At 36.3% G+C, this 26586-nt stretch overlaps 1 protein-coding gene and 1 pseudogene across 2 annotated transcripts in view; one reads left to right on the forward strand and one right to left on the reverse strand.

Annotated features, from left to right (window-relative positions):
• Nucleotides 1–26586, reverse strand: part of VPS13B (vacuolar protein sorting 13 homolog B) — a 779806-nt gene that overhangs the window by 483287 nt on the left and 269933 nt on the right. The window lies entirely within an intron of this gene.
• LOC138088778 (chromobox protein homolog 1 pseudogene) lies at nucleotides 25200–25747 on the forward strand (annotated as a pseudogene).

A 26586-nucleotide genomic window follows, 5' to 3' on the forward strand; every position in this document is an offset into this window, starting at 1 on the left:
AGCCTGTTGTTCCATGTCCAGTTCTAACTGTTGTTTCCTGACCTGCTAACAGATTTCTCAAGAGGCAAGTCAGGTGGTCTGGTATTCCCATCTCTTTCAGAATTTTCCAGTTTATTGTGATCCACACAGTCAAAGGCTTTGGCATAGTCAATAAAGCAGAATAAATGTTTTTCTGGAACTCTCTTCCTTTTTGATGATCCTGCGGATGTTGGCAATTTGATCTCTGGTTCCTCTGCCTCTTCTAAAACCAGCTTGAATATCTGGAAGTTCACGATTCACATATTGTTGAAGCCTGCTTGGAGAATTTTGAGCATTACTTTCCTAGTGTGTGAGATGAGTGCAACTGTGCAGTAGTTTGAGCATTCTATGGTGTCGCCTTTCTTAGGGACTGGAATGAAAACTGACCTTTTCCAGTCCTGTGGCCACTGCTGAGTTTTCCGAATTTGCTGGCATATTGAATGCAGCACTTTCACAGCATCATCTTTTAGGATTTGAAAGAGTTCAACTGGAATTCCATCACCTCCACTAGCTCTGTTCGTAGTGATGCTTCCTAAGGCCCACTTGACTTCGCATTCCAGGATGTCTGGCTCTAGGTGACTGATCACACTATTTTGATTATCTGGGTCGTGAAGATGTTTTTTGTACAGTTCTTCTGTGCATTCTTGCCAGCTCTTCTTAATATCTTCTGTTTCTGTTAGGTCCATACCATTTCTGTCCTTTATTGACCCCATCTTTGCATGAAATGTTCCCTTGGTATCTCTAATTTTCTTGAAGAGATCTCTAGTCTAATTAACACTGTAAATCAAAAAATCAACTATATTCAATAGAATTAAATCAATCAATCAAATAAACAAAACTGGATTTTCTTTTACAGGAAAACATAATCAAAATATAGATTATAAATTAACACATAATCATTATAAAATGTATTATCATTAACTCATATACATCCATAAAATCTTCTCTATTGCTAGTATTATGACAGTTTTTTCATTTCAAATATTTCTGTATCTCTTTTACATATAGGCCCAAAACTCCAAAGTATATCTTACTCATATGTGCATATATTAAATAACCTAAGGCTATAAGCACTGCAAACAATTACCTTTTGAAATAATGAGACATAAAATATGAATTAAGGTATAAAGCAGTATTCAGTTTGGTTTACGTTTTTTAAAGCCAACACTGATAATCTCGGATCATGTTTAATTCGAAATAATTAATCATGAAGTGACTTAGCATTTTAATGTTATTGACTCTATGAAGCTACATCTGGCTTAAATTTTAAGCACACAGAATTAAGGATCATAGGCATGTATCTCTTTAAATAGATACTAGCAGAAAACAATTTTTTTTTATTACAACTTAAAATCAACTAGAAGAAGGATCTTCAAAGTCATCCACATTAGACCATGTCTACAGTTTAAAATTCCATGGACCAGCTCTGGTTGGAAAGGTCTCTTTCAAAATTATGATAATATTCAGCAAACTAACTAGAAGACAGAATATACATTTTGATTTAATTATGAAAGCTTTAAATATTAAGCATGTATTAATAATAATAATAAATCTTAACTTGGAAACTAAAAGCAATGTTGTTCTGACTGAAACCAGATAAGCATGTATTTTCTGATACTTAATACCATTACTTCTCATTTCATCTAAAATTGCATGGCATAAATCACAGGGTAGACTTCTTAGCATTCCTAAGTCCAGGACACTTCCCTCCATTCCATCAGTCATCCTTCCCCAGCCTAGTTATTTCTCTCAGTTTTTTCAGAAATTAAGGGTGCTTTTTTAAATATAAGAACCTTAGGGTTACCACTTTGCAAACATCAGTAAAAAAAATTTTTTTAGAGAATCTCTTATTCACATGTATCAACACAAACAAAATTCCAATATTTATCTTTTTCACCAAGCACCCTGAAACTATAATGATTTTTCCCCCAAAATGACTTGCTTCTGGGGGAAAAAAAAATGATAGCTGAAAAAAACATGTGCATGTTTAATCTATCCTATTTCTATTTTCCAAAAATATTTAATACAGTACTTGAAGGTTATCTGGAATTTTACTCTATACCATACAGACCACCATAAAAAGAACAGCAAGTCTCTGAAATATGCCAATGTTTTATTCTACTTGACAAAGGTTTAAGTTTTGACATCTTTCCTTTATAACTCAGACATAAAACACTACAAGATACACATAAGTTTGAAGAGAAGGCAACTTTAGCTTTATATAGCATTCTCAAGAACTAAGATAAACCTTAGATAGGTGTGAGGATTAGTTGACAAAATTATAAACTTTAAAATTCATATTTCTGACTTCTGCACAGCATTATAGTATTTTTTTGCTTCTTTTTAAAAAAATTAATTTATCTATTTTAATTGGAGGTTAATTACTTTACAATATTGTATTGGTTCAAATTCATGGCTGCCAACCATTAAAACAATTAAGTCATTAATATTTCTGGAGTTTAAATTGGATTACAGTCTTTTATAACATCAAAGGTTAATACGGAGCAAGTGTATACAATCCACGGAATCTCAAAGAGTCGGACACAACTGAAACAACTGAGCACACACATATACAACACAGGACACAAGGAATAGCTGCAGTAATTAAAACCAACCATAATTCATAATTAAAAAGTATATTAACTTCATAGGACAACAGAGGATGAGACGGCTGGATGGCATCACTGACTCGATGGACGTGAATCTGAGTGAACTCCGGGAGATGGTGATGGACAGGGAGGCTTGGCGTGCTGCGATTCATGGGGTCACAAAGAGTCGGACATGACTGAGCGACTGAGCTGAACTGAACTAACTTCATATTACCTTATTACTTTAAAAAATAACAATGAAACTTTGAGTGACATGGGATTTAAAACTATTTTAAATAAGTTTGTCAAATGTAATTCCAAAACTCTGAGACACACAATTTTCAAAGTTTAAAAAGATACTAGCAAGGTATGGTATAAATGATAGTGTAACATAGACTGTAATCCACAGACTTTGGGATATTTTACTGAAATTATTTTAATTTGGAACACAGCCACACCCATTTATTTATGAATAGTCTACGGTCAATTTTGTACTAAAACAGCAGCTGCTAGAAAGACTATACAGCTCACAAGCCTAAAATTTGTAGTATATGACCCCATAAGAAAAAAATTTGCTAATCCCTGTTAACACACTGCTGGTAGGAGTATACTGTAACAGTTTTGCATATGAATTTGGTAACAAAAAGTTAACACCTTTTAACTAATTAATTTCTGGAAATCTATGCTAATGAAATGTAGGAATTAATATTAGGAATTTCATTTATAGTTATATATTATAGAAAATACTTGAAATAATCTAAATTTCCAAAAATGAGGGCTGATTAAGCAAACTGATGTACTCAAGTGACAAACTAGTACATGATCATTAAAATGATGGTTTCGAAGACTATGCAATAAACAGAAAATTCTTAGGACATAAAGGAAAATTTTAAATACAATCTAAAACAAGACAGGGCTTCCCTGGTGGCTCAGCTGGTAAAGAAACCGCCTGCAGTGCGGGAGACCTGGGTTCAATCCCTGATTTGGGAAGACCCTCTGGAGAAGGGAAAGGCTACCCACTCCAGTATTCTGGCCTGGAGAATTCCATGGACTATCCATGGGGTTGCAAAGAGTTGGACACCGATTGAGTGACTTTCACTCTGTAAGCTATTCAAACTCAAATTAAATGCAAGGTAAATAAATAGCAGGGGGAACTCTAGCAGGCCATATGTAAAAGAAATTTCAATGGCTTGTGACTGATTGATGAGTTAATTTTTCTTCCTGCTTCCTGGATTTTCTAACTTTCCAAATTTTAATTACTAAAGATACAATTACTTTCATCATAAAAACTTGAAACAATGTATGTAAACATCTAAAGACTTCATGTGTTTAGATGATAAATCAGACTCTGTTATTCCTCTGCTTAAACACTGTCTTCCCAATTCCCTTTGCATTAAATGTAAACTTCTCATCATACCCTATGAAGCCACGCCAGATGACTCACATCTCTCTGAAATCTCATCTCTGACACTCTCCCCTGGTGACTATACTCCAGCTACCCTTGCACATGCCAAATGCTTTGCTTCTTGTTCAGTCACTTCTGATATCCTTCACGGAGGCCTGTCTCTAAACACTCTAGCAAATTAAGTTTCCATCTAATACCTTTAATATTTGTGATTATATAATTTTTTCCTTACTCATTGTCTACCTCCTCAGATACAATATAAGCTCATGAGATCAGTGACTATCTCCACTGTTCATATATAACCAATGTCAAGCAAAGGTTTCACACTTTAAAAATACTGCATTTAATGGATGAATATGTAAATTAAATTTTACATTTACCTTTAACCTTTCAAATACTTTATTACTAAGTATAGCTTCATTTCTGGAGGAGGAAATGATGACCCACCCGCATTATTCTTGCCTGACAGATCCCATGGACAGAGGGGCCTGGAGGGCTACAGTACACTGGATCACAAAGAGTTAGACATAACTGAGTGACTGATCATGCATGCACAGCTTCATTTCATTCGGAAGTAATTATTTTAAAATGTGCTTCAAACCAAAGAATACTCCAAATATTACTTAATATAAGACACACTTTGATTACTGATAACAATTCTCCAGCCTGTTTTCCAATATTCCAATGTTATACACTTTCATCTATGCTGTATTAAGCCTTTAACCTAATTATAAAAATAATACAGACTATGTGGAGATTTGTCACGGTCCACAAAACTAGGAAGAAAATATTTTTAATCAATATTAACATTTGGTTGTAGATCAGACTCCTAATATTTGAGGATTGAACTCCAGCTTTTCAACATCTATGGTTACACTGCAGCCACATGAAGCTGATATCTGGAAACAAATATATTTTTTAAAGATATAATAGGCATCACATTCTATAATACATTTTTTCTTTATGTTTTATGATGCTTAAAAAAATACATGTGTTATGATGAACATTTTCCTTTTTATTATTTTTTACTCTCTAGCATTCCATTCCCTTGTCTCAGATACCTCTAATTCTCCACCTGACCCTAAATCATTCTAGCAGTTGCAGTGGTAAACAGCTCTACGTGGCTTCCTAAGCAACTCCACACAGGAAAAACTGACAAAGCCTGTGTCCATCCAATATGCCTCTTGCCTCTGAACTCAGAGCTTGCAGTGTACTCCTATAATATAGAGCAATACAGCTCTTCACTTGGTGCCCATAAACATACACAGAAGCTAGATGAGCAGCAAAGGCAGTATCCTGAGGAGTAGACCCGTGAACAATGGAGTATGTAAGCCAAGTGGGGAAAAAAAATCTCCGAGGAAGAACGGTTCAAGAAACTTGTGACTAATTAGATTATACACCCAAATAGGTCTCCCTCTGCTGACTCATAATGTTAATCCTCAACTATAATCCATAATAACAGGAGTGCATAAGCCCTTCTCTTAGGCTTTCCTATCTGAGAAACCCCTACAAATCTCTTGTCTCTTCTGGTAATGCACTCAAGTTCCCTTTGGGGAATTATCACAGTCCCTCCCCTGAAATCACATATAGTTTAATGGGGTTATATGAAAGAATTGCTCTAGTCACTGAGAAGATACAATTATTAATTAAATGGACTAAAATAAGAAAGAGGTTTGAAGAGAAAAGTGAAGACTGCAATTTGAAAAATGGGGAATTCAGGGTGTCTATGAGATACCAGTTCAGTTCAGTTCAATCAGTTGTGTTTGACTCTTTGCAACCCCATGGACTGCAGCATGCAAGGCCTCCTTGTCCATCACCAACTCCCAGAGTTTACTCAAACTCATCTCCATTGAATCGGTGATGCCATCCAACCATCTCATCCTCTGTCATCCCCTTCTCCTCTCACCTTCAATCTTTCCCAGCATCAGTCTTTTCAAATGAGTCAGCTCTTTGCATCAGATGGCCAAAGTATTGGAGTTTCAGCCTCTACATCAATCCTTCCAATGAACACTCAGGACTGATCTCCTTTACGATGGACTGGTTGGATCTCCTTGCAGTCCAAGGGACTCTCAAGAGTCTTCTCCAACATCACAGTTCAAAAGCATCAATTCTTTGGCCCTCAGGTTTCTTTATAGTCCAACTCTCACATCCATACATGAAGTGAAGTGAAGTCGCTCAGTTGTGTCTGACTCTTTGCGATTCCATGGACTGTAGCCTACCAGGCTCCTCCCTCCATGGGATTCTCCAGGCAAGAGTACTGGAGTGGGCTGCCATTTCCTTCTCCAGGGGATCTTCCCGACTCAGAGATCGAACCTGGGTCTCCTGCATTCCAGGCAAACGCTTTAACCTCTGAGCCACCAGGGAAGCCCATTAACACATCCATACATGACTACTGGAAAAACCATAGCCTTGACTAGATGGACCTTTGTTGACAATGTAATGTCTCTGCTTTTTAAAATGCTGTCTAGGTTGGTCATAACTTTTCTTCCAAGGAGTAAGTGTCTTTTAATTTCATGGCTGCAATCACCATCCATGGTGATTTTGGAGCCCCCCAAAAAATAAAGTCTGACACTGTTTCCCCATCTATTCGCCATAAAGTGATGGGACCAAATGCCATATCTTAGTTTTCTCAATGTTGAGCTTTAAGCCAACTTTTTCACTCTCCTCTTTCACTTTCATCATAAGGCTCTTTAGCTCCTCTTCACTTTCTGCCATAAGGGTGGTGTCATCTGCATATCTGAGGTGATTGATATTTCTCTCAGCAATCTTGATTCCAGCTGGTGCTTCATCCAGCCCAGCGTTTCTCATGATGTACTCTGCATAGAAGTTAAATAAGCACGGTGACAATATACAGCCTTGATGTACTCCTTTTCCTATTTGGGACCAGCCTGTTGTTCCATGTCCAGTTCTAACTATTGCTTCCTGACCTGCATATAGGTTTCTCAAGAGGCAGGTCAGGTGGTCTGGTATTCCCATCTCTTTCAGAATTTTCCACAGTTTTTTGTGATGCACAGTCAAAGGCTTTGTCATAGTCAATAAATGTTTTTCTGGAACTCTCTTGCTTTTTCAATGATCCAACGGACGTTGGCAATTTGATCTCTGTTTATTCTGCCTTTTCAAAAACCAGCTTGATCATCTGGAAGTTCAGAGCTCATGTATTATTGAAGCCTGGCTTGGAGAATTTTGAGCATAACTCTACTAGGGTGTGAGATGAGTGCAATTGTGTGGTAGTTTGACCATTCTTTGGGACCGGATGGGATACCAAGGTAAAGATATTTATCAGCAGTCGTAATACACAGGCCAATATTATTTATGGAAACATTATACCTAGGCCTAAAAGTGTAACCATGGAAATAAGGAGTTATATTTAATTAACAACCATAAGGTAAAATTAAGATAGACACAAATTTAAATATGCTACAACATAATAAACAATGAAAGTAATGCACACATATAAATAGTATAGTCATTATATATTAAAATGTATTATGTATAAATATTATATATACGTGTAAATAAACAAAGCTAAAACCAGAGTAATCAAAAGGAAAAAAATAACCTCAAGTTTCCATTCATTAAGGAAATGAGATGACTATGGAGAAATGAAAAAAGAAAATTAAAGAATGGTTAGAAAGATGGAATCAGAATACAAAAAAAAAAAATCAAGATATTAAACATCTTCTCTCTTTTTCCTCAGTATTTCCAAGGGAATGGTCCAAAGCACCAAACGCTAATTAAATCAAGCTTAATTTATATATAACAACAATTTTCTTACTGAAGCTTGCTGGTTCTCCTTCCTCTAAATTGATTTCACTGTTTTCAGGTAAAGTGTTATAAATAAAGGCAACTGATTACAATTAGGTTCATGATTATAACCTACTTACTTGGAAACATGATGGTAGTTACTCTTTCACAATAATTTCAACAGAAATCTTAGAAATCTTAGAATCTCCCTGTGTTGGCTTGCCTTATTTGATCATCCCTGAACCAATCACTTCAATAAAGGAACAGAACTGGATTTTGAGGCACAGGTCCCATGTTCAGTCCTGGAACTACCCTGTGAGATCAATCCCCTTTGAGCTATATAGCTTTCAAATATCAGACAGGGAGGAAATGAATGTCGAAAAGGCTAAAATGAAGGAAATGTCACACTTCACACCTAGAAGTGATCATAATATTGTAGTTCTTTAAAAAAATGTGATAGCTTTAATATAATTCCAAGCTTCAGTGCTACAAGAATAGTACAAGGAAGTTCAAAATATCTTTCAAGCAAATCCTCCAATTTTCTAAATTTGGACTCACATATACCAACATATCTGCATATGTGTATCTCAGTATATGCATAAAACCCTTTATGATCAATTTTAGAGTATACTGGATACATGGTGCCCATATACCTCTAAATATGCCAGTGTCTATTTATTAAGGACAAGGACATGTTCTTACATAAATGTTGCATTTTCGAATAAATATTGTGAAAATTTTTTAAATCTTTCCTAATACTGAAAGCTCCTTAATTTAACAACAGCAAAAAAAGAGGTCTGTGTCACAAGTCTCTTAATATTCCTGGAAAGAAAAGATATTTCCATTACAAATAAAGAGAAAATGCAACATCACTAAAACAATGTATTCCTCGGTCCATTTCTTTTAAAACATGTGATTTTCATTACTGAGAATTTTTCAGTTCTTGCCAGTAGTCATAGAAGAGATTCAAATTTCATTTACAAAGTTCTCCACTCCCAGGTGAATAATAATCAATGTCTACAACCCCTGACAAAGTAAACCAATTGATTATATACTGCATCCCCGCAAAAGTCTGCCAAGTCCAGCCAGTAGACTGCCAAAGCACAAATGTTTGACATCCGAGATAGTGAGGGTACATGGAAAGATGACATGAATTCTTCACAGGAATCTCAGCAGAGTTAATATGAATTTGGCATACTCTTGAGTCTTATTTTCTCCATTTTAAAGATGAAAGGATTCCACATCAGGCTAAGTTACAGGACCAGATTTACCCTCTCGTGTGAAACAATCAAAATATTGGTGGGGGGAAATATATGAAGTGAAGGTATGCAAGACACAAGAAATCAGGCAACAGAGGACTGTGGACCCTACCACACAAAAAACAAGGGGAACACTGCAAATTATCTCAGCTGACTGTCTTGAGAGAACTTCCAGGATTTAGTGCAGAGAGAGTAACCAAACAAAGCTTGGCACTCTCTCTAAGAGACAGAGCTGAGAATACACAGAGATCAGAGTGCCTAAAGCTCTCAGGAAAGTGTACCAAAGAGGACAGAGCTGCACAGAGAGACAACTCCATAGAACTTCAAAGGATCTTCTCAAGAATTCAACAGAAAGAAGAAATAGGTATGGATATGTAAATGCTCAATAATCACATTAAAAGCTGTTCAACATCATAAACCCACTAGGAAGACAATACTCAAAAAAAAAAAAATCAAAAACAACAAATACTGACAAGGATGTGGAAAAATAGGAATCATTTAGTACATTGCTAGTGGAAATAAAAATGGTTCAGCTAATGTGATAACAATTGGAGGTTCCTCAATAATATAAACATAGACTTATCATATGACCCAGCAATTCAACTCCTAGATATATTCACAAAATAAGGAAAACCAAGTACTCAAACCAACATATGTAGTCATATATTCTAAATATATATACATATGTTCATAGCAGCACTTATTCATAATTTCCAAAATGTGGAAACAATTCAGATGTTTATAAAGGATGAATGGATAAACAAATAATAATGTATAGACACAACGGAATATTATTTGACCACAAAAAAGGAAGAAAGTACTGACATATGCTATAACGTGGAGAAAGAAATGGCAACCTACTCCAGTATTCTTGTCTGGAAAATTCCATGGCGATAGGAGTCTGGTGGGCTGCAGTTTATGAGGTTGCGAAGAGCTGGACAATACTGAGCACACACATACACACATGCTGTAATGTGGATGAACCTTGAAAGTGTGCCATGTGGAAGAAGCCAGGTCAAATAGGTCACATAATTCAAGTGGGAAATGAAGAGGAACCAGACAATAAGAACAAGAAACAGAGAAAAAAGAGAAACCCAGAGAAGTGGCACAGGGAAGAAAGTATTTCAAGGAATAGTGATCAACATTTAAATTATTGCTGCCAAGTTAAAAAAAATAAGGATTGTTAACTGCCAGCTGAATGTAACAGTATTTAGATTACCAGTAATTTGGACAAGCTCAGTTTCAGTGGAGTAGGGGGAGCAAAAGACTGAATGAAATGCATTCAGAAACAGGAAGAGAAGAAATGGAGATGACAGGTATAAGACGACTCTTTTGAGAAATTTTATTGTAGAGGGCAAATAAATATAGTGATAGCTGTTGAGAAGAAAGTGGGATCCAAGGAAAGTTTTGTTTGTTTGTTTTCCTAAGACAAGAGATAGCATGTTTACACCCTGCGAAGAATGATCCAGCAGAGAGGGAAAAAGTGAATGACACAGTGAATGAGTACAGATTCACTGCAGTGATATTCTTGAATAGGGAGAAGCAATGGTATCTAGTGACTCACCATCAGATCGTAGCATGGTTATTTCATCTATAGTAACTTGAAAGCAGAGCACTGCAAAGATACTGCAAGGTAAGTTAAGATGGTTGTGCTCTTGAGTGTGTGTATGACAGCTTCTTCTCATAGCTTCATTTTTTTTTTTTCCCAGAGAAGCAGGAAGCAAAGTCATTATCCATGAAAGGGATTTCAAGGAGCTGAGTGTCACGGATGGAGAAGGGTTTGAGGGGAGTATAAAATGAGAAACAGTGGTTTAAGGACAGTGCTTCTCAAATTTGAATGTGCTTAAAAGTCACCTGGGGAACTGTATTAACCTGCAGGTTATGATTCTATGGATCTAGTGTGTAGCCTGAGATGGTGCAGTTCTAACAAGCCCCCATATGACGCTAATATAAGAAGAACAGGAGAGCACAGGATAACGAGACTAGCGGAGGAAAAGGAATGACTACAAAGCAGCAGTAAGATCCTGCTCTTAGGATGCTGCTGCTGTTTAGTCACTGAGTTGTGGGCAACTCTTTGCCACCCCATGGACTGCAGCCCTCCAGGGTCCTCTATCCATGGGATTTCCCAGGTAAGAATACTGGAGTGGGTAGCTATTTCCTTCTCCAGGAGATCTTCCCCACCCAGGGACTGAACCTGGGTCTCCTACGGAGCAGGCACTCTTTACCACTGAGTCACCTGGGAAGACCGCTTTTAGAATAGTGGTCACAAAATTATAGTAAGACAGTCAACTGTCTTACATACAATGACTATGTATTTTTCTGATTTCAAAGAGTTGTTACCTGGAACAACAACAAAAAAAAATCTCACTTTAAATGGCTGTTGTTTTCATTATATATAAATGTAAAAAAGGGTAAGTTGTGATTCTTAACTTTCAGGTAGCAAAATAAAAATAATAGCACTTTTCATGTACTAGGCACTACTCTAAAAACCTTTAAGGTTTTTCCTCCTTAATTTTAACAACAACCCAAGGAAATAAGTGATACACTAAATTCATTTTACAGATGTTAAAATTGAGTCCTAAAAAAACATATCATGAGGATCATAGAAGCAATTAAGCTCAGAAGATTGGATTTAAAACCAGATCTATTTGACCATAGAGCCCCACAATTATAATCTCGGATCTATAATACTTCTCAAAGAGGTCATCTCTTCCAAGTATCCACTAATGGGTTTTTTATAAAATATATAATTCAACTAAATAGCCTATTCTCCCTATAACACTTGTTTTAAGTCTTATTGTTTCTTCCACGTACACTTAACATTTTACCGAAACCTCCTCTAGCTTCTGTCTTTTTTAACTGTATGTTTGTTCACATTATTTTCCATTTTCTAGTGTTATGCAATAGGCTATGACTAGATTGTTTACTAATTACAGTAAATATTTTTAAAAGATAGTGAAAAGACATCCTATTTTGGAGTTAAAGTATAAGTCTGTATCTATTTTGAGCTAAAAGCCTTATTTATAAACAGTCTGTTAAACTATAATTTATGTTTCTCTAAAGCTACTCAACTAAACTATGATTGGTAAATAGGGTAATGAGATCAGCACACATAACCAAAAGGTTATATTGACTCATACATGCCTTTTCTCAGCACATTTCGAAGCTATCAGCTTTCTCACCATGAACGAGAAAGCTTTAGCAACATATGATGTGAAAAGGCTGAAAATCCCATGGAAGAGCTCTTCTCCCACACAGAGAGTGAGTAATTCAGTCTTCCTGATCACTAGATCTTCCATATGTTAAGCTATCTGAAGATGGGAGTGCAGATAAAGATGCTAAGACATTTATCCTAAGCATAAAAAAATACAAGTCTATATACCGATTCAGTTTTTCATTTTGAGGAGAATGGTCACTCTTAAATGCAAATTTTCTCAAAAGTTTATATCTCAAATAAATCATGAGACCCCAAATTTAAGGCTACTTTGACAATGACGCTGATTACAATTGCCAGAGACTTAACTACGGTATTCACACCAAAACTTTCAGTTTGGTAAATCTGGTTACCAGAGTAACCAGTACTCTGGTTATAAAGTTCTATATACATGTACATACACATATGCACATGTATGTAACTGCTTCTACTCCAATTTTCCCTAAAAGCCCTTTTAAACATATATGCCAAATGGAAGATTTCTTTAGGAATGAGTGTATGGCATTATGGCAGAAATGGTTCTGCTGTAGAATGAATGCCTTTACAACCATATACATACACACATGCATGCAAATGTATATGTGTGATATTATTTGCAGGATCCTCTCATAAATTTTTAATTTATTTCCCATTTCAAAAATTAGGATTTATTAACTCTGAATTACTACTTGTAATCTTAAATATATACACACATATGCATATATAAATATGCATATGTGTACAACATGTATATATGTAAATGCAGAGAGAGGAAAAAAGAGTAAGAAAGGGGAAGGCGATAGGGAGAGAAAGACAGCAGACACTTACTATGTATCTGTCACTATTCTAGGCCTGACATGAGTTAGTATTTCAAAAGGATATGATATTTTAAAAATCACCTAAAATGATAACTTTATATATCTAGTGATTAGATAACATAGATAGTCTCAACAAACAATAACCATATATAATGGCATTAGAACCATCAAATGGTTCTTAGGAAAGACTCACTCTACATTAAATGACCCTCTTTACTCATCCTACATGATTAACAGGGACTTCCTAATTTATATGTGACCATTCTTCCCTTATTTTACCATTAGACCGCATAACTGTCTTCAATCACCAATTCAATCAGCATTCATCAGGCTCTACAATAGGAGCTGAAGTTACAAAGACATATTTAAAACAGAATCACTGCCCTAACCAATGTTTAGTAGAGAAACTGGAGTAAACAAAGAAGAAGAGCAATGCCCAAGAATGTAAAAAGTTTAATGAGAACAAAGAGGTGCAGAAAGCTTTGAAGCCAAAGGTGTAGGACTGAATCAGGCATTGACACCAACTGTAAGTTCCTGATCTTATCATTTCTCTGCATATATTTTCTTAATGTAAAATGGGATTAACACTGCATAACGTATAGGGCTCTTCTGAAGACTGAATGAGACACTGTTGATAAAATGACTGGTACACAGAAACCAAAAAGTGACAGTTACTGCAATCATTATCATCACTGTCATCAAAACCACAGCTTAGGGATGAAATGAGATGAAGTACTAAAAATAGTTCTGTCTTTAGATTTTGCAGAACTAGACATGTCATTTGCCAGCAACAAAAGCTTCTTGAATTACTGGGTTAAGGTAACAAATCCTACAAAAGGTCTTCTAAGAAACAGATGTACGGGAAGAAAAATTCAGCATCTTGGGGGTTGGGGTGGGGTGGGGATACAGTGCTGATAGGTACATTCAAGAAATGAAAATCCTGTAGAATCAAAATTACAAATAGTGAGGAGTTCCTTAATCAAACCAGTCTTTATAGGAGGGCCTGGAGAACACCAATATCTACATATGCCCAAAGGCAGCTTCCCTGGTGGCTCAGACAGCAAAGAACCTGCCCAGGTTTGATTTCTGGGTCAGGAAGATTTCCTGGTGTAGGAAATGGCAACCCACTCCAGCATTCTTGCCTGGAGAATTTCATAAACAGAGGATCCTGGTGGGTCACAGTCCATGGGGTTGCAAAGAGCTGGACATGACTGAGTGACTAACACTTTCACTTTCAAAGACAGCCATACCAAATAGCACACCTTTTCATCCCCTTGTATTCAATGTATGTCTTCATGATAGTTCACAGAGTATTACTCTGTCCCTAATTGATAAAATCTGAATAGGCCAATTCTGCACATTAGGAAACCAGGGTGCACAAACCTCACTTATCTAATAAGCCGAGGATGGGAAAGACCGACAATCCTGGATATTATTATCCAAAAGCTGTCTTAATTAGGATCAGCATGGGTTAACACTTCCACCAGAAGTACAACTCTGATTTCCCTCCTTCATGGGAGATGCGGTTCTGATATTCTGCTATAGAGACTGCCTGTAATCCTGCCCCTCCAGACCCTGTGTTTCTATTCTAAGGGGTCAGCAAATACAGTCTGCAAGCCAAATTCAGTGTATCTTCTTTTGTACAGATAAACTAAGAAAGACTTAAACATTTTTTTTAAAGTTGAAAAAGTTCAGAAGAATAATATTGTATGAAAATTATACTAAATTCAAATTGTGGTGTCTATAATAGAGTTTGACTGGAACACAGCACATTCATTCATTTACATGCTGTCTCCCGCTGCTTTCTTGTTACAGCAGCAAAATCGAGTAACTGAAACAGAGACCTATGGTCTGCAAAATCTAAAATGTTTATTATGTGGCCTTTTGTAAAGAGTCTGCCAACCCCTGATGTGAGACAATGAATGAGAGGTACGGCTCCAAACCGCAACACTGAGAGAGGCACTGAATGCCTATCCATTCCTTATAATGCAGTGAGTGTCCAATGGATTTCATAGTAAGACTTTGTTGGTAAGATCACTCTGAAGTCCATTTCCGATAATAATACCAGGTAATAGCCATCATTTGCCAAGCATTTACTACTATATGCCAGGTATTATCATTTTCATTATATGAATGAGGAAGCTGTATGAGTGGTGGTAACTTGTTCAAGTTAACTACAGATAGTAAATCAATCCTAGTATTATCACCTGTAGGCATAAACAACTGCCTGAAATAAGAGTACAGAGAGTAAAAAAAAAAAAAACATTGGAAGTAATGATCTGCCTCAAAACAAAATAATTTTCCACAATGATGTGGAAAATGATGAAATAATGAATACTCTATGGAAAATAAAACCAATGTCCCTGAGAGGAAGGGACAATAACAACGAAACCTTTCGAAAGAACAAACAAAACTGGCTCTCATTGTTTGTTGCCTTGTTTCTGTCAGTGATACCACAATTCTGCCAATTTTCTAAGTAATATAACAGACTACTTACACCACCTTTTGCTCTTACCAGTAGATCTTACCCAAGTAGTCATAAATCTAGGAGAAAAAGATTATCAGAAAAGAATATATATCTTTATTCTCAAATTATACACTTCCGATTCTTAAAATATTAGCGTTTTCACATTTTGATTTCTAATTGAAGGAGATTTTAAATAGTAACTTTAATTTTTTCTTATTTGAAAAAGTTAAGAAACTTGCTATCAAAAAAAAGAAAGCAATATAAACTTATAGTAAGAAGTCTTCATTGTGTTAGTTATAATATCTTCAAGTTTACAAAATAATGTTTTGAAAGAATAAAACAGTGGCTTTTCCTTGCAGGCAAGTAATACTAATGTGTGACTTTGATTGCACATTTATTCATAACCAAGAAGCCCAGCTTTTCAATTAGAATGAGCACACTGCTAAGTGGTTAACCCATATATTAAACTAGACACATTCTATTTAACTGTATACTTATTCTTTATTTCTATTACAAATAATCACTGTTGAGCAACAGTCAACTTTGGTAATTTACATTTAAAAAATAAGTGTACATTTTAAAATTACCCATAGGACTCAGTATTTCTAGTATACCTTCATTATGATACCCATGTTCTTGTGCTTCTTATCCTTTATATTTATCCATCATCATTAGCATGGCTTTTTTTTTTTAAAGGAATTACACTGAATATAATTGATATATTCACTTTACAGCCAAATTAGAAAAACCTAGATATATTTTAATAGAGAAAAATATTAAGGATCCAGGTGCTCAAAATAAAAAAAGTATAAAGTAAATCATTGGGAGAAAATATTCTAGCTTTTAAGAATATGTTACTTTAAAAAGTCAGTGTTATTTCATGATTATAAAATTTTATTCAAGAAATAGCAAAAATATTTTAATTTGCAAAGAACTGTATTTTAAAAGTGAGTTTATATTCTACATGTTACAAAAGTAATCAAGACAAAATTCAACAAATACACCATACTTAAATACTTATTTCTAAAGATATGACTTATTTCATAGTAATATTAAATAATCCAGAGAAAAAGTATTATCTACCAGAGTAATCTCAAATATTATTACTACATATTATAAAAACTATTTTGTTACATATGGCCAAGAATTTGAAGTACTTCTATCTATTATTACCACAACTGAAAAGACCTCAAGTTAAAAATTTTACTGGGATGCTAAAGATTAGACAGTAAGTATCCAATGATGAGAATGTGTATTTGCTTTGGAAAGATAACTGCCAAACTGATGTCTTCCTTGCTTATCCTCTCCTGATTATCAAGATGTGTGTAATGACAGGACACTAATAGTAAATGGCAGAGTATAGCAAGCACCACAAGGTGGTGCTAATATCCTCTCATAACTGGCTAGATAGACCACTTCTGCTAGTCTTCAGATGTGGGCTAAGGTGATGCTCTGCAACCCACAAGATGGATACCCAACCACAACATTCTCTGGTCTAAGAGAAAAAGCAAATCATTAACAATTCACATGGTTTTTATTATTTGTTGTAGAAAAAAAATTGAATTTATAATCCTCTAGACTTAACATCTGGACATTTTCCCCATTTAGTTACAATATATTACATGAAAAGAACATGTCTATGAGCAACTCCCTTTACAATTGCTGTTTAGTCACTATGTTGTATCTGACTTTTTGATCCCACAAATTGTAGGCTGCCAGGCCCCTTCGTCCATGGGATTTTCCAGGCAAGGAGACTGAAGTGTGTAGCCATTTCCTTCTCCAGGGGATTTTCCTGACCCAGGGATTGAGCCTGGATCTCCTGCACTGGCAGGCAGATTCTGACCGCTGAGCCACAAGAGAAGCCCCAAAGCATGCACTGATTTTACACTATTATCAGATAAAATTAGTACTTTATCATTAGTAACTTTATCAATAAGTTTCTTAGGTGGGACACCAGCACAAGTGACAACAAAACAGTTCAGTACCTTAAAACCCATATTCATAATTGCCAAAATCTGGCTCCCAAGTCAGCACTTTCCCTCATTTCTGTACACATACTCAGCTTAATGTAATGGATTCTTAGAAAAACAGTTTCCCACAATGTAGGTTCTAAAAACACTAAACCAGTTGCTAAAGTCTTCCTTACTTGAATTGCCTTTAGTCAGACAAACACACGGATGGCAAGATGGAAGGGAGGATGAAAGGATGAAAGAAGGGTAGAAGGAGCGAGGGAGGGAAGGAAAAGACACGGAAGGGTAAGAGAAGGGAGGAAAGCAATAGGCTGCCTCCAGAAACACAACTGCAATTCAGAATAGAGAAAGAGTTGCTAGAGAAGGTTCACATAACATAAATATATATGCTGTACTGGGCATGTATATGAAGTGTTATATATACAAAATAAACAAACAGTGAGAGACTTTATTTTGGGGGGCTCCAAAATCACAGCAAATGGTGACTACAGCCATGAAATTAAAAGATGCTTCCTCCTTGGAAGAAAAGCTATGACCAACCTAGACAGCATACTAAAAAGCAGAGATATTACTTTGCCAACAAAAAGGTCCATCTAGTCAAAGCTATGGTTTTTCCAGTAGTCATGTATGGATGTGAGAGTTGGACTAGAAAGAAAGCTGAGCGCCAAAGAATGAATGCTTTTGAACTGTGGTGTTGGAGGAGAGTCTTGAGAGTCCCTTGGACTGCAAGGAGATCCAACCAGTCCATCCTAAAGGAAATCAGTCCTGAATATTCACTGGAAGAACTGATGCTGACACTGAAACTCCAATACTTTGGACCCCTGATGCAAAGAGCTGACTCATTGGAAAAGACCCTGATGCTGGGAAAGATTGAAGGCAGGAGGAGAAGGGGATGACAGAGGATGAGACGGTTGGATGGCATCACCGACTCAATGGACATGACTTTGAATAAGCTCTGGGAGTTGGTCATGGACAGGGAAGCCTGGTGTGCTGCAGTCCACTGGGTCACAAAGAGTCGTACACTACTGAGTGACTGAACGGAACTGAACTGAAATAATGCCCACTGTCCAAATGGGTTTTAGAGAAGAAAGCTGCCCAAGATCATAAAAGGACTATCAGACTTCAAAGACTCTTTTTCATTATTCCATAAAATAATCACGCTAATTTCAGTGAGGACAGTTAGTATAGCAACAAAGTAGCAAACAATGTAGCCAAAAAGTAGCAACAAAGTAGCAACTATGTGCCAAGCTATGTGTTAAGCATTTTATGTTTCTCAGTTAAGCCACACAATAATCCTAACAGGTATTATTATTTTCTATATTACAGATTAGAAAACTACAGCACAGAGAGGTTGAGTGACTTTCCCAAGGTCCTACCACTATTAAATGGTAAAGCTAGGATTGGAATCTAAGCAATGTGGCTATAATAAGTCTGCCACTTACCCACTTCACAATATTGCCACTCATAAAATACCAAACTATTTCCTTTGGGAATAAAATAAATGGCTATTTAATGAGGAGTAAAAGAAAAAAAAAACTTTTATTAAGCACATAAAAAGATTTAAAAAAACAATGCTACAACAGACCCTATGGACAGGGTCATAGAAGAGCATGAAACTGCAATAGGAACAACATAGTAACACTTAAAAACCACAAAATAAGATAGTAAAAAAGTAAACTGGTTAATTACCAATGACTAAAGAAAACTAAAATGACTAAAAAAACAATATAAGATATCAGAAAGGGTAAAGTATGATTAATTACAAACAATAGCTGACATGAAGTTTTTTAAAAATAGCAATCACTTCAGATACAGCAGACTGGGACAATCACTAGAGAAAAGGTAGATTTTACCTGATTCTTTATGGACAGAGAGGTTTGGACAGGGAAGAAGGAGGAATAAAGGACATCCTGAGTATTTTAATATAAAAGTGAACGTATGAACAAAGGAAAGTGAAAATTGTATTCAGGAGTAGAGTTTTTCATAGAAAATGTTAACAGAGAAAAGCTGAATGGGCTTTACTCTTCTTCAAATAGTCCTCAAAGCCTGGAAACATATCCATGTTTCTAGCTAGTTAAAAACATATTCTATAATAAATACATCAGAAAGCATTAAAAAACTATTACAAACTATATGAAAACCCAATCAAAACAAAAATTGGCTGACTGGAACAGAAAGGAAAGAAAGACAGAAATGAAAAAACTAATGGGGAAAACCTGAAAGAAATTATTAAGTCAACCAATTTGCCATTCATAAAATACTCAAAAGCTGCATTAGAGATTCTCTAAGGTATTTACTTTTATTTTTAAGTCATAGCTTCATACAGAACATGTAATACAATTATAACATTAAAGTTCATATTTTTAAATTACTTTATCATTAAAAGTAGGTAAAGTTATTTGATATCTTTGTGGCGGAGAGAGGATAATGGAGAATTTATTAAAATAATCAATGTGGTACTTCACAAGAAACTCCTAAACATACTATTTCATTTAAACCTTAGACACTATGAGAAGTTACTTTACAGAAGAAGGAACACAGTCAATGAAGTATAGTGACTAAACCTAATATATATTAAAGCTGAAAATGCTGATTCAAAGCTAATTTTCCAGACTTCAGTCTGAAAATACAATTTCACTGTTGCCATTTGCTTTCTAATTTCATTACAATAAAACTTACAGGGCAAGCAAGTGGAGTTTCTAAAAATTATAAACAGTACCACTTGGACAAAATACACTAGTACTACATGGATAGCACATCTAGCCCCAAAGCAGTGACTGATACAATTTTCCATGCAACAGGTAAGTATCAGGTGTCATCTATATGCCAACCACCACTGTAGACACTAGAGATATAGTAGTTAGTAGAGAAATAAACAAAAACAGGAAAATATCATATAGTGATAAGTATAATTCAGAGAATTATAATAAAGTTATAGGGGGAAAATGGGTGACTCCTTAATACTGAGTGGTCATGGAATACCTTTCTATGAAACTGACCCATAAGCGGACACAGAGGCAGCCAACTACAAAGCAGGAAGACCACCATTCCAAACAGAACGCACAACTAGAACAGCCCTAAACAGAAATATAAAGGCAGTGTAGCCAAAACAGAGTGAAAAAGAAGCAGAGTTACAGATCTGATGAGAGGTAGGTAGGGGATATTTAAGTTAGAAAAAGCAGTTGGAATTTTCTATTCTCAATATGATAAAAGAGGGTAGAGAATAACATGAATTTATTTATATTAAAGAGGGAAAAAATATCAGTTTTGTATAAAGAATACAGAGGAACAAACTTGGAAGCAGACACACCAAGTAGAGTTATAGTAGTCTAGGAGCTCTTAACCTTTTCCCCATCCCAAATATCTGAAGGAAATTACACACTCCAACAAACAGCAGCAGTGGAGAAGAAATGCTGATAAAACCACTTGCTCTCTTTCAGAGGATCTACTCTAAGGACTAGAGTAGGTAGTGTAGGTAAGTAGCATTATCCACTGTTACTCTCAACTTCCCTTCTCTCATGACTGGACATTTTCTCCTTTCTCTGTTCTGTTCTTATCCTCTGCCTAGCCTAAAAGTCCACTTTGGATACTACTCCATCAGAATTAGATTTTTGTCTCAAAAGACCACTGAAATTACCTGAATTCAACATTCCTGGTACTTTAATAAAGTTCTGATTCTGGACAGAGGTAACTAAAAAGACATCTCCACAAACAGATTTCTAATGTCTTATATAAGAAAACTCTAAAGATAATGTAGACTATAACAGGCAATTTTCATGTAAAAAATTCAATTTTGACATGTTTTCTAGATGCAGGCAAATTTTTATCCAGTTTCAAAATAAATATTTAAAGATGAAATTCAAATTCCTAGCATATGAACATACTAAAAACATCTATGAAAATTAAAACCACTCTCTGGAATCTGATGAAATATCCAATTTTAGTTTGTTTCATTTCTTTGAATCCTAAGATATTTCTTTGCTATTGTTTAGAAAGCACAGGGGAGAAGGCAATGGCACCCTACTCCAGTACTCTTGCCTAGAAAATCCTGGATGGAGAAACCTGGTAGGTCGCTAAGAGTCAGACACAACTGAGCGACTTCACTGTCACTTTTCACTTTCATGCATTGGAGAAGGAAATGGCAACCCACTGCAGTGTTCTTGCCTGGAGAATCCCAGGGACGGGGGAGCCTGGTGGGCTGCCGTCTATGGCATCGCACGGAGTCGGACACAACTGAAGCAACTTAGCAGCAGCAGCAGCAGAAAGCACAGACTTTGAAATATAAAATGAAGAGAAGTAGCAAGCTCACAAAAATGATTTTACCCCAAAATTGTAAGTTCTCATTTACTAACAGTAAAAATTAAAACTCATTTTTCAGCTTAACCAAACATTTCCTAACACTAATTCTTAGAAAGCAATCTGTGTTGCTATATCTATTCCTCTAAACAAAAATTCTTTATTGTTTTGGCATGTTCATTAGGAAACTAAACTATGGGCTGAAATGACTTAAGTCAAATCTCATTTTCTCATACAAACAATGTTAAAATAATAGGTATTTTCTTGATCATGAAACTGATAATTTTGGAAATCAATATAATCATTTAATCAATTGTAAGTGACATACCTATATACTATACAACTTTTTCGAATGAAAAAAAGAATCACAAAAAATCAAACATAATATTATACAATAACATAGTGTACATTTCAAAGATCGTTTCTTGTTCTTCACAGTTATTTTAACTGCCACAAATCATTAAGGAGCCTTCCACAAAAATATGGAATCCAGGACTTTTGGGGAAATATTTTCAATCACTTTCAAAAGGAAGACTTTGGGGGAGACTCGGGTCATGTAAATGAAATGACAAGAAACAGATTCAGGAATGCCTTTAGTGCTATCTTTTCTTAATAAGTTATAACATTAGCAAAGGAGTACTGTGTATTCTGATGTTTTCAAAGATGTTTGATATATTAAGGCTGTGTCTCCTCAAAACAAGTTCAACTTAAATCTTAGGTAGGCAGGTCTGCCTTTAAAATCAATGAACTAATCTTTATTTATCATAAAATTAATCATTTTCCTTTAACCTCTTCATTATATGCTGCTATATAATGTCAAAGAACTAAAATACTAAAGGTTATTTCTCCTAGTTTCATATGATTAAATCTTTTATCATAAGGTTGTCATTCAATTTTCCTTTAGAATATTAAGACTGCTTTTCCTTGTTAATCAGTTTTTTTGCAGTACTGATACATGTGTGACTATCAAGAACAGAAGTATTTTTGTTTTTTGCTTTTAACTAAATATATCAGATTATGCTCTCACTGCATAATAGTGTTGTCTTTTGTTTTGTTTTGTTTTTAATGTGGACCACTTTTAAAGCCTTTACTAAATTTGTTACACTATTGCTTCTGTCATTTACATTCTGGGTTTTTGGCCATGAGGCATGCGGATCTTAGCTCCCTGACCAGGGATGGAACGCACACCCCCTGCATGAGAAGGTGACATCTTAACCACCAGACTGTCAAGGAAGCTTTGCAGAAAATTTTTAGAATCTGCCTTTTGGAATTTCTTAGAAGAGAAATCTGTTCCTCAAATTACATAAAAAGTTATTTCTTTTACTTGTTAGCCAAAGCAAGGTCAAGATTTCTCAGTCATATATAATTTTTATCTTTTTAAAATTTAGCTTCTTTCTTATAACTCCCCATTTTTTCTAATTACTCTAAAAAGCTATTTGTAAACCAAGAGGTCCCTATTTCTATAGGAAGACTGCAGAAACAAACTAAGGCTGAAAATAAGTTGATGAAACTCTTCAGAAAAGACACAAGACACTGGATGAGGTAATTTTATTTGTGTGACCCCTGCCTTCTAACAGTAACAGAGGAACGACAAGATGGTATAAGCTGTCAGCACCTAAACATCTGAAATTACTGGAAATAAAATCACTTAAGGGAAAGGCTGCCTATAATCTACTGGGATAGCTTTGAAATCGGATGTTTTAAACAACAGAGGTAGATTTATTTTAGTTACTTCCTCCATGTTTCATTTATAAATGTTTGAGAATGCTAAGATGGCATCCACAATGAAGATGGCAGGAAAGAAAAACTCATCTGGCGTCTTATACAGAGTGAAGCAAGTCAGAAAGAGGAAAACAAATATCATATATTGACACATAAATGGGGAATCTAGGAAAATGGTGCGATGAACCTATTTGCAGGGCAGGCGTAACGACTCAGACCTAGAGAATGGACTGTGGGCACAGTGGGGGAAGAAGAGGGTAGGACAGATTGAGAAAACAGCACTGACATATATACACTACCGTGTGTAAAACAGATAGCTAATAAGAAGCTGCTATATAACACAGGGAGCTCTACCTGGTGCTGTAATGACCTGGGGTAGGGGGCTGGGGGCCGTGGGGAGAGCTTCAAGAAGAAGGGGATACATGTATACTTATGGCTGACTACCACTGTTATACAGCAGAAACCAACACAACATTGTAAAGCAATTAATTTCCAATTTAAAAAAATTTTTAATTAAAAATTCCATCTGACATAAGAATGATGGATTATAACCTTATACTAAAATGTGTTAAGAGCAGCTGAGTTCCTCTATTAAAAAAAATTGATCGCCCAGTCAGAACTGACCATTCTTCCAAGAACACTTTCAACCCATATAATACTACTACAGTGATTTGTAATAAGACATGTATTTTTCTCTCTGGATATTAAGATAGTCGAAGACTTTTCAATCACTACTATTGCATGCTAGTTCTCTTGAACACACACATTTAATGTGAATAGATATTTAAATAAAGTACATGTGATATTATATAGTAAATATATAAATAAGATGCAATGCAAATTTAGAGAAATATGATAGAGGAAACCACTCAGTTTCTCCAGAGAGTGGACGCATTTTAGAGGAGCTAATGTCTGATCTGGATCTAAAAAGTTCAGTAAGGTGAATTTCCTTGTGGTTCAATGGTCAAGACTCCACATTCTCACTACTTAGGGCCCAGGCTGACTCCCTGGTCAGGGAACTAAGATTCCAGAAGCCATACACTATGATCAAATAATAATAATAAAATAAGATACTGAGGTATTAACACACACACACACACACACACACACACACACACACACATTTATGGTTCAGGGCCAAGGAAAGCAATGAATGTAAGCCAGTCAAGAGATTGAAAGTAAATAGGTGATATCACTCAAGTTAATTAAATTTAGACTAAAATCCTGTGGGCAATTAGGCTTCATAGAAAGTTTTAAGGCGAAAGAGTTACTGATCAGAACTTCTGTGGGAAGATGGATAAATAAGTGAAACGGATTGATCAACCAATGACAGAGAAACCTAAAAAAAGGCTACAAATACTGTGGAATAAACATTAGAAACAGTAACAGCATGAATACATTTAAGAACTCATGGTTGGCAAGTCACCTTATTTCAGAATGGTATTTTCAAATCAAGAATCTATTTTTCCAATAAAATAAATTATTGAAAGTACTGCAAGAGTGTGAGGCCCTTTTGTTCGGCTGAGGGGAGGGCAGCTGGCCTGGGCCAGGTACGCTTCAGGGAGGGGGTTCGACCAAGGTCACTGGGCTTGCTGCTTTTCTGGCCGCCACTCCTCTGGCTGGCCAGACAAGACTCGCCAGCAGTGTGGCAGCCGTTGCTCTCGTGCTTCTGGGCACTTCTGTGAGCAGTGTCACCCTTTATATCAGCAAGTTGGCACTATGGGGAAAAAGAAAACCAGATGAAAGTGGAGGGACGTGCTGGAAGAAGAGGAAGAAAATGTGTGGTGGAAAAAGTTCCAGACTGCCCAGTGGTACACGGCAAAGTGGAGCACCTCCTGAAGTGGAAGGGGTTCTCAGAGGACAATGCATAGAGCAGAAGAGAACCTGGAATGCCCTGGCCTCATTGCCAAGTTTCTGCATTTACAGAAGAAAGCACACCGGACAAATAAATCAGAGGGAGGCAAGTGCAAAGCTGATTCTAATTCTGATTTGGAAAACAAGGTGGAAGAGAGCAAACCAAACAAGAAGAAACAAGAGTCAGAAAACCCCTGCCCAGGGATTGGAACTGGAACAGGCTACTGGAGTGACAGACTCCAGTGGAGAACTAATGCTTCAGATGAACTGGAAAAACTGATGCCACTGACTTGGTCCCTGACAAGGAAGCCAAGGTCAAGTGCCCACAGATAGTCATACACCTCTATGAGGAAAGACTGACGTGGCATCCCTACCCCTCAGAGGATGATGACAAAAACAATGACAAGAATTAACTCTGCTGAGTACCAGCCCGTCTCACATCTGACTGTGGGTTTCAAGTGGGGGGAAGGAGGAGTTCTACTTGTCTTGACACCATAAAGATGGCTTGAGAAGATGTCCCTTGACGAGCCAGTCCTGTTTCTGTGCTCTACAGCAGCCCAAGTGCTTTAAAGCTGTTCCATGCTACATAGTTTGCACACCCATCCCAGTGGAGGGAAAGGAGGGTCAGTGTTTCAAGGCAACCGATTCTGAACTTTGTTAAGAAGAGCAAAGGCCCTTCTATGAAGGACAAAACTTGCAGGATGGGATGTGGGGGACTAGGAAACACTGTACAGACACTTAAAAGAGCAATTCAATAGCCCACAGACTTCTGCCCAATAGTGTGAACTCTGCGATTCTTACAGCAAAGCATGCGTACAGTTTTTGGCTAGAATGTTATTACCAGTGTATTATTTGGGGTGGGTAGGATGGGGTGCGAAAGAAGGGAGATAGGTTAGGATCACTTTTGTTAACCTTTGGGGAAACAGTGAAACAAAGGAAAGAACCACTAATGATGATTGGATTCTGTGTCCAGTACTGCAGCTTTTCAAAAAATGTCATTGGCAACCTGAATGAGGATAGTGAGAGACTGTTTAAAAGCTACGAATGCCTGAAACACAGAAGCCATAGTGTTCCCTGCCTGAGCTTAATGCTGTTCCCAACAATGGACTAAGCCAGTTAAGAAGTTACCAAAGCTGCCACTTGGGGGATGGAAACTGGTTGTGGAGGTAAAGTCTTGTGAACGTTGGCAGATCATTTTGTCTTAGAGATGCTCATTCTTGAAACAGACAAGAAGACCCTTTCTTTTCCAATT

The sequence above is a fragment of the Capricornis sumatraensis genome, chromosome 11 (genome assembly GCF_032405125.1).
Source record: "Capricornis sumatraensis isolate serow.1 chromosome 11, serow.2, whole genome shotgun sequence".
Classification (NCBI taxonomy): domain Eukaryota; kingdom Metazoa; phylum Chordata; class Mammalia; order Artiodactyla; family Bovidae; genus Capricornis; species Capricornis sumatraensis.